Here is a 15,724-nt window from a genome sequence, read left to right on the forward strand (position 1 = left end):
GGTATGGGTTTACAAGAGTGTATGATAGAATCCAATTTCCAAATCAATAGCAATTGACCAAAACATGCTCCAGAAGCATGTAACACATAAAATCAAACATACTTCATTTATCCAAACATGCCAGAAGTGTCCAATAGATAGTCTCTTCTGTCGGTAACACTAGATCTTCTACCGATAACCAAAAACTATTTGCCAATAACCAACCATAAAAGCTAGTGTTGACATCAATGAAAAAACATAAATGCAACACATAATCAATTCATCCATAATGCCAACAATCTCCCCCTTTGGCATTGATGGCAAGACTAGATGTGAAAAACATCTAAGTACCAAGAAATGCCAAACAAGTCTCCCCCTATGGAAGACAACCAACAATCTCCTGAATATCAATAATTCTCTCCCTATGAACGATATCTCTGTAAATATTTTTCACATCACTATCTCTCCCCCTTTGACGTCAATGCCATAAATCTGACAAAAATATCAAAGCAAGAATGTAAACCTCTGAATCTCAAAGTTGACTACTCCGCTTGAGTAGTAGCACCACTCATCACTACCAGAATGAATAATATCTCTGATAATGCATGCCAGACTAATGACATACTGCATCAATCAAGTCTCTGCCAGAGGGCCAAAAACCCCTAACCTGTCTCTCAAATACTCAAATGATTCCTTAGACAACAGTTTAGTTAATATATCTACAATCTGTTCTTTAGTGTTCACATAAACCAATTTGACTTCCTTTCCTTCTACCTTGTCCTTCAGAAAGTTATACTTTATTGATATATGCTTAGTCTTAGAGTGAAATATCAGATTCTTAGACATGTCAATAGCTGGAGAGTTATCATAGTAGATAGCTACTAGTTCACTAAAATTTACCTTGATATCCTTTAACATTTTCTTCACCCACAAGATTTGAGTGCAATTAGTTGTTGCTGCAACATACTCAACTTCTACTATAGATAAAGAAATGTATGACTGTTTTTTGCTGATCCATGAAACCAATTTCTTTCCAAGAAAGAAAGCTCCACCAAAAGTGCTCTTCCTATCATCAGTATCTCCTGCCCAATCCGAATCTGTATATGCACATAAAGAGAATTCATCATCTCTATAATACCATAAGCCATATTCTATCGTTCCTTGCAAATACCGAAATATCCTCTTTACTGCACATTCATGATTTTCTTTAGGATTACTTTGATATCTTGAAACAATACTTACTGCATTCATAATATCTTGTCTAGTCTGAGTTAGATATAACAAGCCACCAATCATAGACTTATACCTTGTAATATTTACTGGTGTTGATGTATCTTTGATAGATAATTTCTCACTTGTCGCCATAGGAGTACTTACCGATTTGGAATTATCCATACCAAACTTCTTCAATAGTTCCCTCAGATACTTAGTTTGATAGATAAGAATGCCTTTGTCAATTTGAGTAATCTACAAACCTAAGAAAAATCTCATCTCACCAATCATTGATATTTAAAATTCATTCTTCATATTATTAAAAAATTCCATGCATAATTTATCTTCGCCTCAAAAAATGATATCATCAGTGATCTTATACTATAAATTACTATCAGCACTGCCTTTAGTAAAACCAAGCTTCAAAAGATATTTATCCAACCTTGCATATCAAGCTCTAGGAGCTTGTTTCAATCCATATAAAGCTTTCTTCAATCTGCAAACCATATCTTTATCATCTGTCAATGAAAATCCATTAGGTTACTCAATGTATACTTCTTCCTCAAGTTCACCATTCAAAAATGCACATTTAACATTCATTTGATAAACCTTATAGTTCTTATAAGTTGTATAGGCAAGAAATAGTCTAACAACTTCAATTCTAGCTATAGGTGCAAATGTCTCACCATAATCAATTCCTTCCATTGGAGAATATCCTTTACAAACCAATCTAGCCTTGTTTCTTATAAATTGACCATCCTCATTCAGTTTATTCCTAAAAACCCATTTAGTTCCAATAACATTCTTATTTTTAGGCTGGGGAACTAAATTCCAAGTCTCATTCTTTTCTATCTGATCTAATTCATCTTCCACGGCCTTTAACCAATGTTTATCTTTACAAGATTCAATAAAAGATGCTGGTTCAATTTGAGAAATAAGGCACACCTCTTCATTTTCTAGTATTCTTGTCATAACTCACTTGTTCCTATCTCCAATGATTTGATCTTCAGAATGATTTAATATTACAAACCTTGGTGTCTTCTGAACTTTAGGTACACTGCTCTGATCATCAATCATAGTTGAATTTTTTGATTGTACTGGTGTAACTTTCTTAATTTCATGTACTAGTTGAGGCATTGCCAGTTCAATTATAATCAGTTCCACTGTTGATTCCTTGTCATATGATGTAGATTGATTTTTGTATTGCTCATCCACTTTCATATTAGCACTGTCCACAATTTTCTGCAATCTTTTGGTATAACATCTATATGCTTTGCTTTTAATTGAATATCCAAGAAATATCCCTTCATCACATCTAGGATCAAACTTTCCAATTGAATCATCCCTTTTGATATAGAATTTACTTCTAAAAATTCAGAAAATATATAATAGTAGGTGTATGTCCAAACCATAATTCATAAGGGGTCTTACTGGTTTCACCTTTGATCTGAACTCTGTTGAATGTGTAGACTGTTGTACTCACTGCTTCTCTCCAGTAGATGTGAGGCAATTTGGCTTCCATCATCATAGATCTTGTTGCATCCAAAATGGTTTTATTTTCCCTTTCCACTACTCTATTCTGCCGAGGAGTCTGAGGTGCAAATTACTGTCTCCTAATTCCATTTGTCTCACAATAACTATTAAATTCATGAGAAGTGAACTCACCTCCTTGATCTGATCTTAGACATTTGATTTTCAATCTAGTTTTTGTTTCAACCTTTTCTTTAAAGATCTTGAATTTCTCAAAGGCTTCAGACTTCTCCCTAAGAAAAGTCACCCAAAACATTCTAGAATAGTCATCAATTATTAGCATAAAATACCTATCACCTTGAAAGCTTGAAGTCCTTGCTAGACCACATAAGTCAGTGTGAATCAAATCAAGCACATCAGTAGATTTATCATGTATGCTCTTAAATCAAGTTCTAACTTGCTTTCCCAATTGACATTCCTTACATACCAGATTATGAGGCTTCATAATCTTAGGTATATCTCTAACTGCCTTAGTTGAACTGATCTTAACAATACAATAAAAATTAACATGACACAACCTTTTATTCCATAACCAACTCTCATCAATATGAGCAATCAAACATGTCTTATTACCAGTGTTCAAGTGAAATATATTACCTCTAGTCTGAGTACCAATTGCAATTTCCAAACGAGTTTTGTTAATGATTTTGCATTTTCTATATTTAAATTGAAGTTGGAAACCCTTGTCCACCAATTGACCAATACTCAAAAGATTATTCTTTAAACCTTCTACATAATAGACATTATCAGTATTATACTTACCATATAGAGAAATAATACCTCTACCTTTAACCATACATGCTTTGCCATCTCCAAAACTGATTTGACCACCATTGTATTCTTGCAAGGACAAAATTTTTCTTTTATCTCCAGTCATATGATGTGAGCATCCACTATCAATTACCCATTCATCCTTATCTTCAACTTTTGCTGCCAAGGACTTTTCTTCATTCAAGATAACCGATTCCAGTTGATCTTCCTTTAAAGAATAGAACACCCATTCCTTTCCATTGCAAGATCCACTAGCAAAGTCTATTGCTGGTTCATCCTCAGAGTCATCACTTACTCCTTCCTCATTTGCTATGTAGCACTATTTTCTTTTCTTGAATCTATTTCTGTTTTGATTAGGCTTAAATGTTTTCTTAACTTTCTCTTCAAATTGTGCATTCCTTTTAGGACATCTAGATGCAAAATGACCAATCTTATTACATGCAAAACATTTAAAAGGTGCTTTTCCTTCATACTTTCATCATGTCGATCCTTTAGGTATTCTTCTAGCAAATGAGGCTTCAAGTTTCTCAAATCATTCATCTTCTTTCCTCATATATTCCAATTCTTTTGCATATAGGGCTTTCCAATAACTTTTACTAGTAGATTATGATGATGCATAAAAAGCAGGTTCATACTTTACAGCTCTAGAAGATCCAAATTCTTCAAGCTCAAAAGCAGATAATTTCCCAATCAGAATGTCTCTGTTAACTGAAGTGTTTGCCATTGTTCTTAGCTCATTAATTGAAGTTGCCTTCATCTTGTAAGCCGGTGGAAGGTCTCTCAAGACTTTTGAAACTATTTCTTCTTCACTCAGAGATCCTCCACAACATTGAATTCCCATAACAATCTCATTTACTCTTTCCATAAACACAACAATTCTTTCATTATCTTCCATCTTCAAGTTTTCATATCTTACCCGGTAACCATCAAGTTTAGCAATTTTGATAGTAGGGTCACCTTCATTTAGAGTTTGCATTTTATCCCACATAGCCTTTGCTGATGATTTATCAGTTAATCCCATGATTTGTTGATTAGTAAGTGCACACAAGAGGGCTTCTCTAGCTCTTCAATCATTTTCTATATTCTTGTCCAAGTCTACAGAAGCAAGATTGCCCGATGTCAGATCATAAAGGTGTATATCCTTTCTCAGTGATCTCCCAAATATCCTTGCCAAAACATCTAAGATGAGTCTCCATTCAAATTTTCCATGTCCCATTATTTATTCCATCAAGCTTAGGGATTTCTCTTTTGAAAATAGTTGGGGGTGGGTTTGAAGTGTGAGCTGCCATAGGATCTACCTCAAGTGGTTAAGCTTCTGCAAAAGAAAACCAAAACTTTGATACCAATTGTTAGGATAACCGGTGAACAACTGAGAGGGGGGGGGTTGAATCAGTTGTTGATAGATTATATCAATTAATCCACTTAATAACCTTTAACTGGATCACATAAACATTAAGTACCGAAATAGCAGAAACAGATACCAGTAATCAATAAAACTTAACAATAAAACAAATAATCAACACAATGCAACCATACCACATAACACCATGATTTGTACGTGGAAAACCCAGAAAAGGAAAAACCACGGTGGGAAGCCTACCCACAATTAGATGATACTTCTATAGAATGTATGTGATACAATGAGGGGCCTGCACATGCAAGAAGGCACATTTCCTAGAGCGTACTCCTCATTACAAAAGAGTCTAACTGAATACATAATGTTTATAACCACCTCAAGATAAATGGACAACAATCTAGAATAATGAACTGTTAGAGATAGCATCTACCATGCCTGATTATAGTCCCAATTAAGCTCAATATTAGAGGCCTTTGGCTTCTTCCTTAATCCCAATTTGATCACCTATGATCGACCAAATCTCCTTTGCATATGATATTACATTCAGTGACCATGATGTATGATCCAAAATGAGATCTTACATCATTTATACCAACCCTAAGGCCTAAACCAATTAGGTCGGCCACCTAAAAGATATTACAATAAGATCATTACACATATCCATATTACAATGATATGCCATGTCAACTTAAGACAAAAACTGTTGGCAATATTGCATTATAATAGACAATGAAAGATTGTTGGCATTTCTTAAGGATTTTGAGAAGGTTGTTGATGATTATGGACATAACTGATTAAATATGTTTTTCTGTCTTGATATTATTATTTTTTCATTGATGTCAAGAAATTGATTTTCTAATTCAGTATGATGTTGCCATATCTTGAGAAGTATGATATGAAGATTATAAAGATGTCGGTGAAAGACACAGGAAAGAATATGATGAATAAGGTATTCAATGGGTAACTACTACCAAGTCAGACAATGATGAGATCATGATGTTTTAGATTGTTTTAACATCATACATATGTTGTAAATTGTAAAGGTTAATACTATACTATGTTATCAAGCAAAGAACCTAGTCGGTAAACCCTAAGGAACCTAGTCGGTAAACCCTAAGGTTATTGCTATCGGTTAATAAAGGCGGAATGTCTACCGAGTGGAGTTTAGTATTCACCGAGTTGTTACTGAGTTGTAACCAAGCTGTAACATAATGCATTAAATGTTTACATGCAGTATTTAAAGAAGGAAGCTGATGAGCTGGAGTGGATTAAATGATTGGTAAGCCATGGAAAAAGTTTGTTAACGAATCTAAGGCAATGGAAAGTTGGCATGAAGATCTACAACTTAGATTGAACCGCAATACCCTAGCACAAGTTCCAAGACTATTATGCAAGTTCCAAGGCGGGGTAAAACATTTTCAGATCGAAAGATGCATTGAACCTAGACAAATTAAAGATCTGATGGCTATGATTGATCATGGGAAATGTGATCAAGGAGATTAAGCGGTTACCTAATTGTTTATAAATAGGAAACTGTTGATAAACAATGTATGTGGGTAAGTGTATGCATAGGGATGCTACATAGTGATTACCGAGCACAGAAGCTTGAAGACCTCTTAGAATAATAGAGTATAGAAGCCTAGCAGATAGATAAGATTAGTTCTATGTCTAGATTGTATTGAACAAATAGGAATCTGCTTTAGCATTTTAGATGTGAAGTTGCAGATAGATTTTTATTACTATTATTTTGTGAAAGTGACAGAAAATATCTTAACTGAGTGGACTTAACAGTCTTATATGTAAACCCTCTAGCAAGGTGACATTCTGATTGAGTGTTTGAAATCCTTTAACAAGGTCACTTCTAACAAAGTGAAGATCCTAACAGATCTGAGGGAAATCCCTTAACTGGGTCACATCTAGCAATGTGTTTGTAATCTTTAATAGGATTTTCTTTTAACGAATCATACTCTAGAAGAGTATATTTCTTAGTGGGTCCGAAATCCCATAGTGGTTTTTCCCTATTTGGGTTTCCACGTTAAATCTGGTGTTATGAGGTTTATATTGTTCATATGCTTTTGAGTTTGCATGTTTAAAAGTTTTGGTTATATCACTGATATATATGTTATCGAGGTTGAATCTAATGTTTTTATGGATGATCAAGTTTGTATGATTCACACCCCCCCCCTCATCTTGTTGGCTATTGGATCTATACTTATATTAAGTATCAGAACTATCAAAAACAACAATAACCAAATCATAAATCATCTCGGTAATGTGTAGAGAACATGTTAACATAATGCTGGTCCATAGCTTAAATAGGCACCGGACCTAATCTAGGTCCACCATGCCAAAGTAATGTCTTCAATCAATTGAGGCATGGTCAAAGAACATCTTCAGCATCCTGAATTCCATCTAGAAGTTGTTGGCAAATGCACACTCCAATAAGAAATTGTAGGTCATTGAAGGTATTGTCATTAATGGAAACCTTACAATCTTATGGCACCGGCATAGGCACAGACATAGACAACGGTAGCGGCAAAGATGTTTACCGGCACCCTGGCCGACAAGATTTTGTTTATTGTATTTTGTATTTAATTGTAAAAAAATTTTGTAAGCCGACAAGGCGAATTGTAATAGGATTCATATATAAGTATGAGATCTTGTAAGGAAAAAAAATATATGAAAGGAATGTAATAGGTAGATGTGAATATTAAGGCAGACCTTGGAATAGGGTTTTGGAAGTTGTTGAGCTTAAACCGGTACTGAACCTGGCATAGCAGACGCTGAATCGAAGCAGTACATGATATTGGATTTACATAATCCATCTTTTTAAGTCAGTGAGACTTCCTTTTGTATTTAAGCAGTGAGCTTTAGGTAGTTGGCCTTCCTGCATGTGCAGGCCCCTATTATATCAGTAATATTCACTAATTGGCCAGTGAGTGAATATTGTGGGTCACAAATCCCACTGAGGTTTTTCCCACACCGAGTTTCCTCGTTAAAAATATTGTGTTATGGTGTGCTTTCTATGTTGTGTTTATTTTTCTTATTTACTGCATTAATTCTGGTTTACTAATACACTGTTTTGACATGCAATTCATTTAATAAGTTTAGAAAATCCATTAACCAGTTGGATACTGATTCAACCCCCACTCTCAGTATCTTTGGGAATCCTAACAATTGGCATCAAAGCCTGGTCCTCTATTTTCAAAAGCCTAACAACTTGAGGAAGATTCTGACACCAGTACAGATGGAAAACTTAGAAAGCAATTGAAAATAGCTCTTGCAGATTATGATACAGAAAAATTGAAGAATATGAAACTTGAAGATGATCTAAAGGCTGCACAAGAAATCATCCAAGGACTTCAGAAAAATCTCACTATTTCTAGGAACAAAAGAAGAGAACTTCATGAGAAAATACAGAGTGATGATGATGAAAAATAAACTCTTAATAATCTTGTAAGCAAGATGAAGCAGGATAACATGGCTTTGAGGAATGAGATGCAAGATATGACTATGAGGTTTTGTAAAGACATTGAAGACCGAAAGAAGAATGAAGATGACTTGGCTAGGAGAATCAATGATGCTGGAAATGAAAATCTAAGATTTAGTCATGAAAATGATATGTTGAAGACAGATATAATTCACTTGGAGCATGATAAAACCGAACTCATGAGACAGAAAGATTTCTTAGAAAAGGAGTTGGCTACTACAAATCAACACAAGGAGAAATTCAAGAAAAGTTCAAAAGAACTTGAGGACAAATTGAAAAATCAGAAACCTAATGGAGATACTAATGGCCTTGGCTTTGAAGTTGGTGAAAGCTCTGGTACTGCAAACAATCATGATCATAGTAAACCGATAAGACAACCTAATGCCTACAAATTCAATGGAAAATGCTTTAACTGTAACAAGTATGGTCATAGAGAAAATCAATGTAGATCTAGAAACTATCAGAACACCAATGCATCCACCGATCAATGTTCTAAATGCAACAAAGTTGGTCATAATTTAGAAAACTACAGAATGAATGTAAGATGTTATGTTTGTGGAAGATTTGGACACTTATCTAATCAATATAGAACACATACCAGCATAAGATATGGAAAAGATATTCAGAAAAAAACAATGTGACTTGTTATGCTTGTAACAAGATTGGACATATTGCAAAATTTTGTAGTAAGGCATCACCGACAAATAACAAAGGACATAGTTTGAAAGGTAAAGAGAAGGTTGAAGAAGTAAAGCAAGAATTTTCAAAACAATGGATCAGGAAGTCAGATATGAATGTTAATGAAGCTATTCCTTCATCGGTAGAACAGAGTATCACTCCACCAGCAGGAGATTCTTCATCTAACTGAAAAGAAACCTTTTGGGGGTTCAACAACGAATTGAAAAACATGCTAATTTACACTCGATTAATGGTGAGAAGTTGAATTACTTCTTTACTAGAAGATGTGTTAAGTTTCACTTAGCCGACAGGCATTTAATGTGGTAGTTGAAGGAAATGACATTATAAAGTAAGTGTTTTGGCTCTTTTTCATTCATCGAGCATTCAAATTTCCTAAGAGCATGAAAATCCTGAGCGAAGGCATCCATAGCAAGAAGTGAAGCAAATCATTCAAGCACTTAAACCTAAAGGTAGATTAAGGTATTTATATAATGTTTTCCTCCTCTACACCTGAATTCATTGCAAACCCTATTGTAATTGAAGTTGTTAAGTGCCCTAGGCCTGTATTTAAAATTTTCCTAAAATTGTGAAGAAAGATGATACCCTAGGAGCTTTTTCAAAAGCACCCAAAGGAGTTGCTTATGCTAAGGATCCTAGAATTTACATACATTGTCATATTGAAGAACTAGGAGCTGAAGAGATTATGAACATGTATAGAACAATAATTTGTGATATTAATGGAAATGTGAAACTAGAACATAAGATAGTTGAAACCCTAGGTTTTGTGGAGATTCTTAATATCCCTGATTTTCCAAAGGATGTTATAAGGATTGTGTTAAGAAAAGTTCATGGGGAGTTCTTTTGGTTGGATTCCATTCACAAGATAACAAAAGAAGCAGTTAGGGTAGTGGCAGGCTTACCTTCCACCAGTAGAAGGCCTGACAAGACTAAAAAGGTTCCAAATGACACTGTAATGACCCTAACTGATGCAACCTTTGACAAGAGATCCTTGAGAGTAAACGATGTAAAGGATATCAATGTAAACTTCATTAGCATGATTCTTGGATACAAAGTTACACATGTTAATAGATTAAACTCTGTTTCTAGCTTGTGTATCAAGAGTGCCTATGACATGGTAAACAACAATGCAAAGATTGACATATATGAATGGTTGAAGGATGAATTGATAGATAATTTGAAGAAGATCAAAGGTGATAAGAAAGGTACATTCATATTTGGAAACATACTTGTGTGTTTAATGCTATATATTACCAAGGAAGTACCTAGTATTGGTAGAAAGGATTTTGGTTTTGACATACTCGTAGGAAAACAACTTCTGGACATACTAAACAACATGGGAGATGACAGAGAAAAGAACATAAATGAACACTTTCAGACACTAAAGGATAGAATGAAAACTAGGATAAGGCTATCTCAATCTATAGTAGATAAATATCAAAAGGAGATATGCTTTGTGATACAGAAAGATGAAATCTAGATGGAGGCAGTGGTCCCGAGGACTATTTGGGTTACAGACATGGGATATGAAGTTGATGAGAACATAATAGAAACTTATGCAAAACCCCTTCTAGAAGCCCTTAAAGAATCAACTGAAGAAATATTTGGAAATTCTGAAATAATTGAAAGAAAAGTTCAATCACAAAAAAGAATAAAGAAAACTGAACAACTAGTTAGAAAATGAACAAGGCGGGCTAAAGCAATCAAGGAAGACATATTGAATAAAACTGGTTTTAAGGAGAGTGACTTGGAAGGATTACAACTGGAAACACATCTTTCACCAGTTGGTACCTCCTCTAATAGTGAAATATAGACAAAGTTTAAAAGGGTAGTAAGGAAAAGGAAACCTTCACTGGTACCCGCTCCTACACCTAAGAGAACAAGACAAAAACAATAGGTAGTTAAGACTCTAGAAAAGAAGTTAACACCAAAGAAAAGGAAAGAAAAACAAGTTGTTCCTCCACTTGACAACTTTTTGAATGAGATAACGGAAAATGGTGACTTATCAAACATTAGCAAGTTGTATGATACTTTTAACAGTGATGAAAAGGAAAACATTGAAAATAGTGTTATCCTACACTTGGATATCTACAAGAAATTTTTGATTGAGGTTGTAGATGATTTACCTAATGAGTTGTATGGAAGGTTAGAAGCAAGAAGAGCAACAATTGTTGAATTGGATAAAAAGATGAAGATAGAGAAACTACTTGCAGTTCACCCAGTGAATTCAATAGAAGAAATTGATGAACTAATAAGTGAGGCTAACTGGACAGTATTTTCAACCGGTCATTGACATGTAGCACTAATGGCTGGCAGAGTTAATGAGATCACAGAAGAGACAATGGATAAATGGGATATATTCTTTGTTGAGAAAGAGAAACAAGAAGAGCTTAAGAGACCAAAGACTTTTAAAGTCTATCAAAAGGAAAAGGATAAAGGTAAAGATAAGGTAGGTGGGCCTCCAAGTATAAAGGTGACATATAACTTACCCCCACCTCCTTCTGATACTCCACTAGCACAAAATGTTGATACACCACTGGCAATAGAGAGTATGGAGACAACACATGAGGACACAAATCCTGATTCAAAGGTGTTGTTTACAATGAATATTGACACACAGGAAGTTAACATTGTGGTTGATAAGGAATCAAGTGATAAGAGAGATGTGGCAACTGAGCCACCAATAGAAGTTACTACAGTTGAGACAAATATTGAGGATACAGTTGGAAACATTAAAATTGGGACTAAACAACAAAATGAACAGGCAACTAATTCCTTGGATACAAGAAAGGCAGATACCATTGGTGTACATACTGATGTATCTACTCAACAATTGACAGCTGATAGAAATGAAAAATCTGTTGAGATACCGGTTATAGACATTTTAGAAGTAAACACAGAGAAACCAGTAGAAAACACAGAGTCACAATCAGAAAAACCGACAATGGAAATTTCTAAGGAATAGATTGAGGTACACACTGAGAAATATAATGAGAAGAAGGATGAGGTTAAGGTTAATGCAAAGACTATGCCACCGACATCATCTGAGAAACCTAAACCCTTGTTTGTAGAAATGCAGACTCAAACTGACCTACCAGAGGTCACCATAAGCAAAGAGGTTCCTCACACCGGCAAGTTATAGATTGTTAAGACAATTGGTCAATCATCTGATTCTTCACTGACAGAATTTCATCCAATCAATGTGACATGGGTATTAGATTCAATTAAGAAAATAACTTATTGCAATTCACTTGCATATAAGGCAATTGATGACACCATGTACCAACTTTGAAGATGATTGCACCCAAGTGTAAAATAGAGAATAAAGATTCTTTAAGCCAATTAGACACATTGTCTAAGTACATAATCGACAACGTCCTAACAATTGATCAAATCAATGAGGAGACTTTTAGAGAGAAAATGAATAAAGAGAAGGAAAAATTCTTTGAGGAAATAGTCAAGAAGAATAAGGAACATATGGATACATTATTATTGGTACTAGGCAAGACAATTTTGGATTTCAAAAATTTGTACAGAGATACATGCAAAACAAAAATTTTGACAGAAGATATAGATAATGAGATCAGCAAAGCACAAAAGGAAATCAATGATATTGCTAACAATTTAATAGGTTCATCAGATTCAATATCAGTAGTAGAACAAGAAATTGTAGGATTTGAAGAGAAAATAGAAAAACTTGAAAAAGATAAGGAAAGGTTAAAATTTAAGGCAAAGGAACTGAAGTGCAGACTAGGTCCTAAACTAGATATCCTCATCTCTTTGAGAAAAGAGATTTCTGAGGCTCTTGTTCCAGAATTAAGACACCGGAAGAGAAAATGCACTTAATCACCGGTACAATCCAGAGGAGTGAAGAAACACTAAAGGATAGTGAAAGATTCTACAACAGTCTGAATGTTTCTTTAGCGGATCTTTATTAGATTGTAACCCACCGGTTATAGGGATCAAGACAAGAACTACACTCAATTGACATTGAATGACAACCTTTGTCATTGATGCCAAAGGGGGAGTAGTAGAGGATGAGAAAAAGGAGTAGTAGTAGATCATCTACTCAGGGGGAGCACACATTCTTGGAGCAAACAATTTTGGTAACACAGTTTTGACACTTTTTGCAAGACAATTTTGGCTTTTTCTCATGAGTGTTGCCATCAATGCCAAAGGGGGAGATTGTTGGCAAATGCACACTCCAATGAGAAATTGTGGGTGATTGAAGGTATTGTCATTGATAGAAACCTTACAATCATATGGCACCAACATAGGCATAGACACCGACACCAACAACAATAAAGATGTTTACCGGCACCCTGGCCAACAAGATTTTGTTTATTGTATTTTGTATTTAATTGTAAAATATTTTTGTAAGCCAACAAGGCAAATTGTAATAGGACTCATATATAAGTATGAGATCTTGTAAGGAAAAAAAATATATGAAAGGAATGTAATAGGCAGATGCGAATGTTAAGGCAAACCTTGGAATAGGGTTTTGGAAGTTGTTGAGCTTAAACTGGTACTGAACCTAGCATAGCAGATGCTGAATTGAAGCAATACATGATATTGGATTTACATAATCCATCTTTGTAAGCCAGTGAGACTTCCTTTTGTATTTAAGCAGTGAGCTTTAGGCAGTTGGCCTTCCTGTGTGTGTAGGCCCCTATTGTATCAGTAATATTCACTTATTAGCCAGTGAGCAAATATTGTGGGTCACAAATCCCATCAAGGCTTTTCCCACACCGGGTTTCCTCATTAAAAATATTGTGTTATGGTGTGCTTTATATGTTGTGTTTATTGTTCTTATTTACTGCATTAATTCTAGTTTACTGGTACACTATTTTGGCATGCAAGTAATTTAATAAGTTTAGAAAATCCATTAACCAGTTAGATACTGGTTCACCCCCCCTCTCAGTATCTTTGGGATTCCTAACAGAAGCCACACCAACACCACTTATGCATCTTGTCAAGATTTCTCAGTGAAAGCTATGTTGGTTAAACCTTAAACCAATGTCGGTATGGGTTTACAAGAGTGTATGATAGCATCTGATTACCAAATCAATACCAACTGACCAAAACATGCTCCAAAAGAAAGTAACACATACAATAAAAAATACTTCATTTATCCAAACATGTCAAAAGTGTCCAACAAATAGTCTCTTCTGCTGGTAACACTAGATCTTCTACCGCTAACCAAAACCTGTCTACTGGTAACCAACCATAATAGCTAGTTTTGACATCAATGACAAAACATCAAGGCAACACATAATCAATTCAACCATAATGCCAACATATCTCCTCTTCAATGCTGGAAATCTTGACTCTATTGCTGTTCCAAAGATTGAAGGAAGACTGAAAAATGCTCAATTGCTCTTAAATGCTTGAATGCTTGATGTCTTGAATGCTTGATAACCTCTTGTCTGTATACCTTAGATGTCAAATGAGAGGGTAAATCCCTCTTATATACTTTCTAGTGGAACTAATTGACTGATTTTCTGACTTGAGCCGACATAGGGGGATTTCCATGCTCCATTTTGAGATAGGCCAGAGTGAGGGACTCAAAGATAGGTCTCCTTTAGAGGATCCTAGGGCACCATGCCCTGGTCCCACTAGATCCTAGGGCACCATGCCCTAGTCCTACCCTATTTTGGGGTAGGATCTATTGCAAGGTGTGCACCCTTGGTCTCCTTGTGTTGTGCAGTGTAGTGCTCAGGTTTGTGACATGGCTTAACCGCCTCCTATGGATTCTATAAGTCTAGTGGTTGTATCGAGCATTAATGGGTTGATCTTTTGGTGCAACAATTGCAGTTGTAACAAGTAGTATTAGAGCTTGGTCATAGGTTCAAACCCCTCAATTGCACTAGGGGGATTGTTGCAAGGTGTGTGCCCTTGGTCTCTTTGTGTTGTGCAGCGCAACACTTAGGTTTGTGACATGGCTTAACCACCTCCTATGGATTCTATAAGTCTAGTGGTTGTATCAGGGATTAACTGGTCAATCTTTTGGTGCAACAACAACCACACTTGTAATGGGATCAAGGTGAATTTTGACTGCACACTTGAGAAAGATGAAGGTTTTGACTTTTATGAGCATATTCAAGTCTCCAATTGGGTTGAGGGGCACAAACACTAAGGCAAAGACCCAAATGTAATCAAAAATTGCAAGTGGTGTAATTTTAGGATGTTACACATACATACATACATACATACATAATTGCATACATACATACATACATACATACATACATACATACATATATATATACATATATATATATTTATATACATATATACACTAGTACATTTGGAGCTAATTTCTGATGGTCGATTGTCAGAATTGCGACAAATTTTCATCAAAGTGCCGACAAAAGTAGCTGTCAAAAACTTGTCATTGGATTTTTTGATGATGCCCTGACTGTTGGAAATACGACAATCCCATGGACTCTGCCGATGGTGGGCATGATTTCTCTTCTGGTCAAAAAAGTCGTCGGACATGCAACATCCTCGTTAGATGCTTCAGTAGATTTCATCGCAAAGTCAACGACAATTTGGAACTTCTCACCAATGGTGATGTTGTTTATCCGACGCTTGTGTCGTTAGTCCATTCAGAGGCATCGACGATCATTTGAATATGAAGTGTTGTCGCACGTACAACATCCTCGTTGGATATTTGTGTAGTTTGAGTC

The sequence above is a fragment of the Cryptomeria japonica genome, chromosome 2 (genome assembly GCF_030272615.1).
Source record: "Cryptomeria japonica chromosome 2, Sugi_1.0, whole genome shotgun sequence".
Taxonomy (NCBI): domain Eukaryota; kingdom Viridiplantae; phylum Streptophyta; class Pinopsida; order Cupressales; family Cupressaceae; genus Cryptomeria; species Cryptomeria japonica.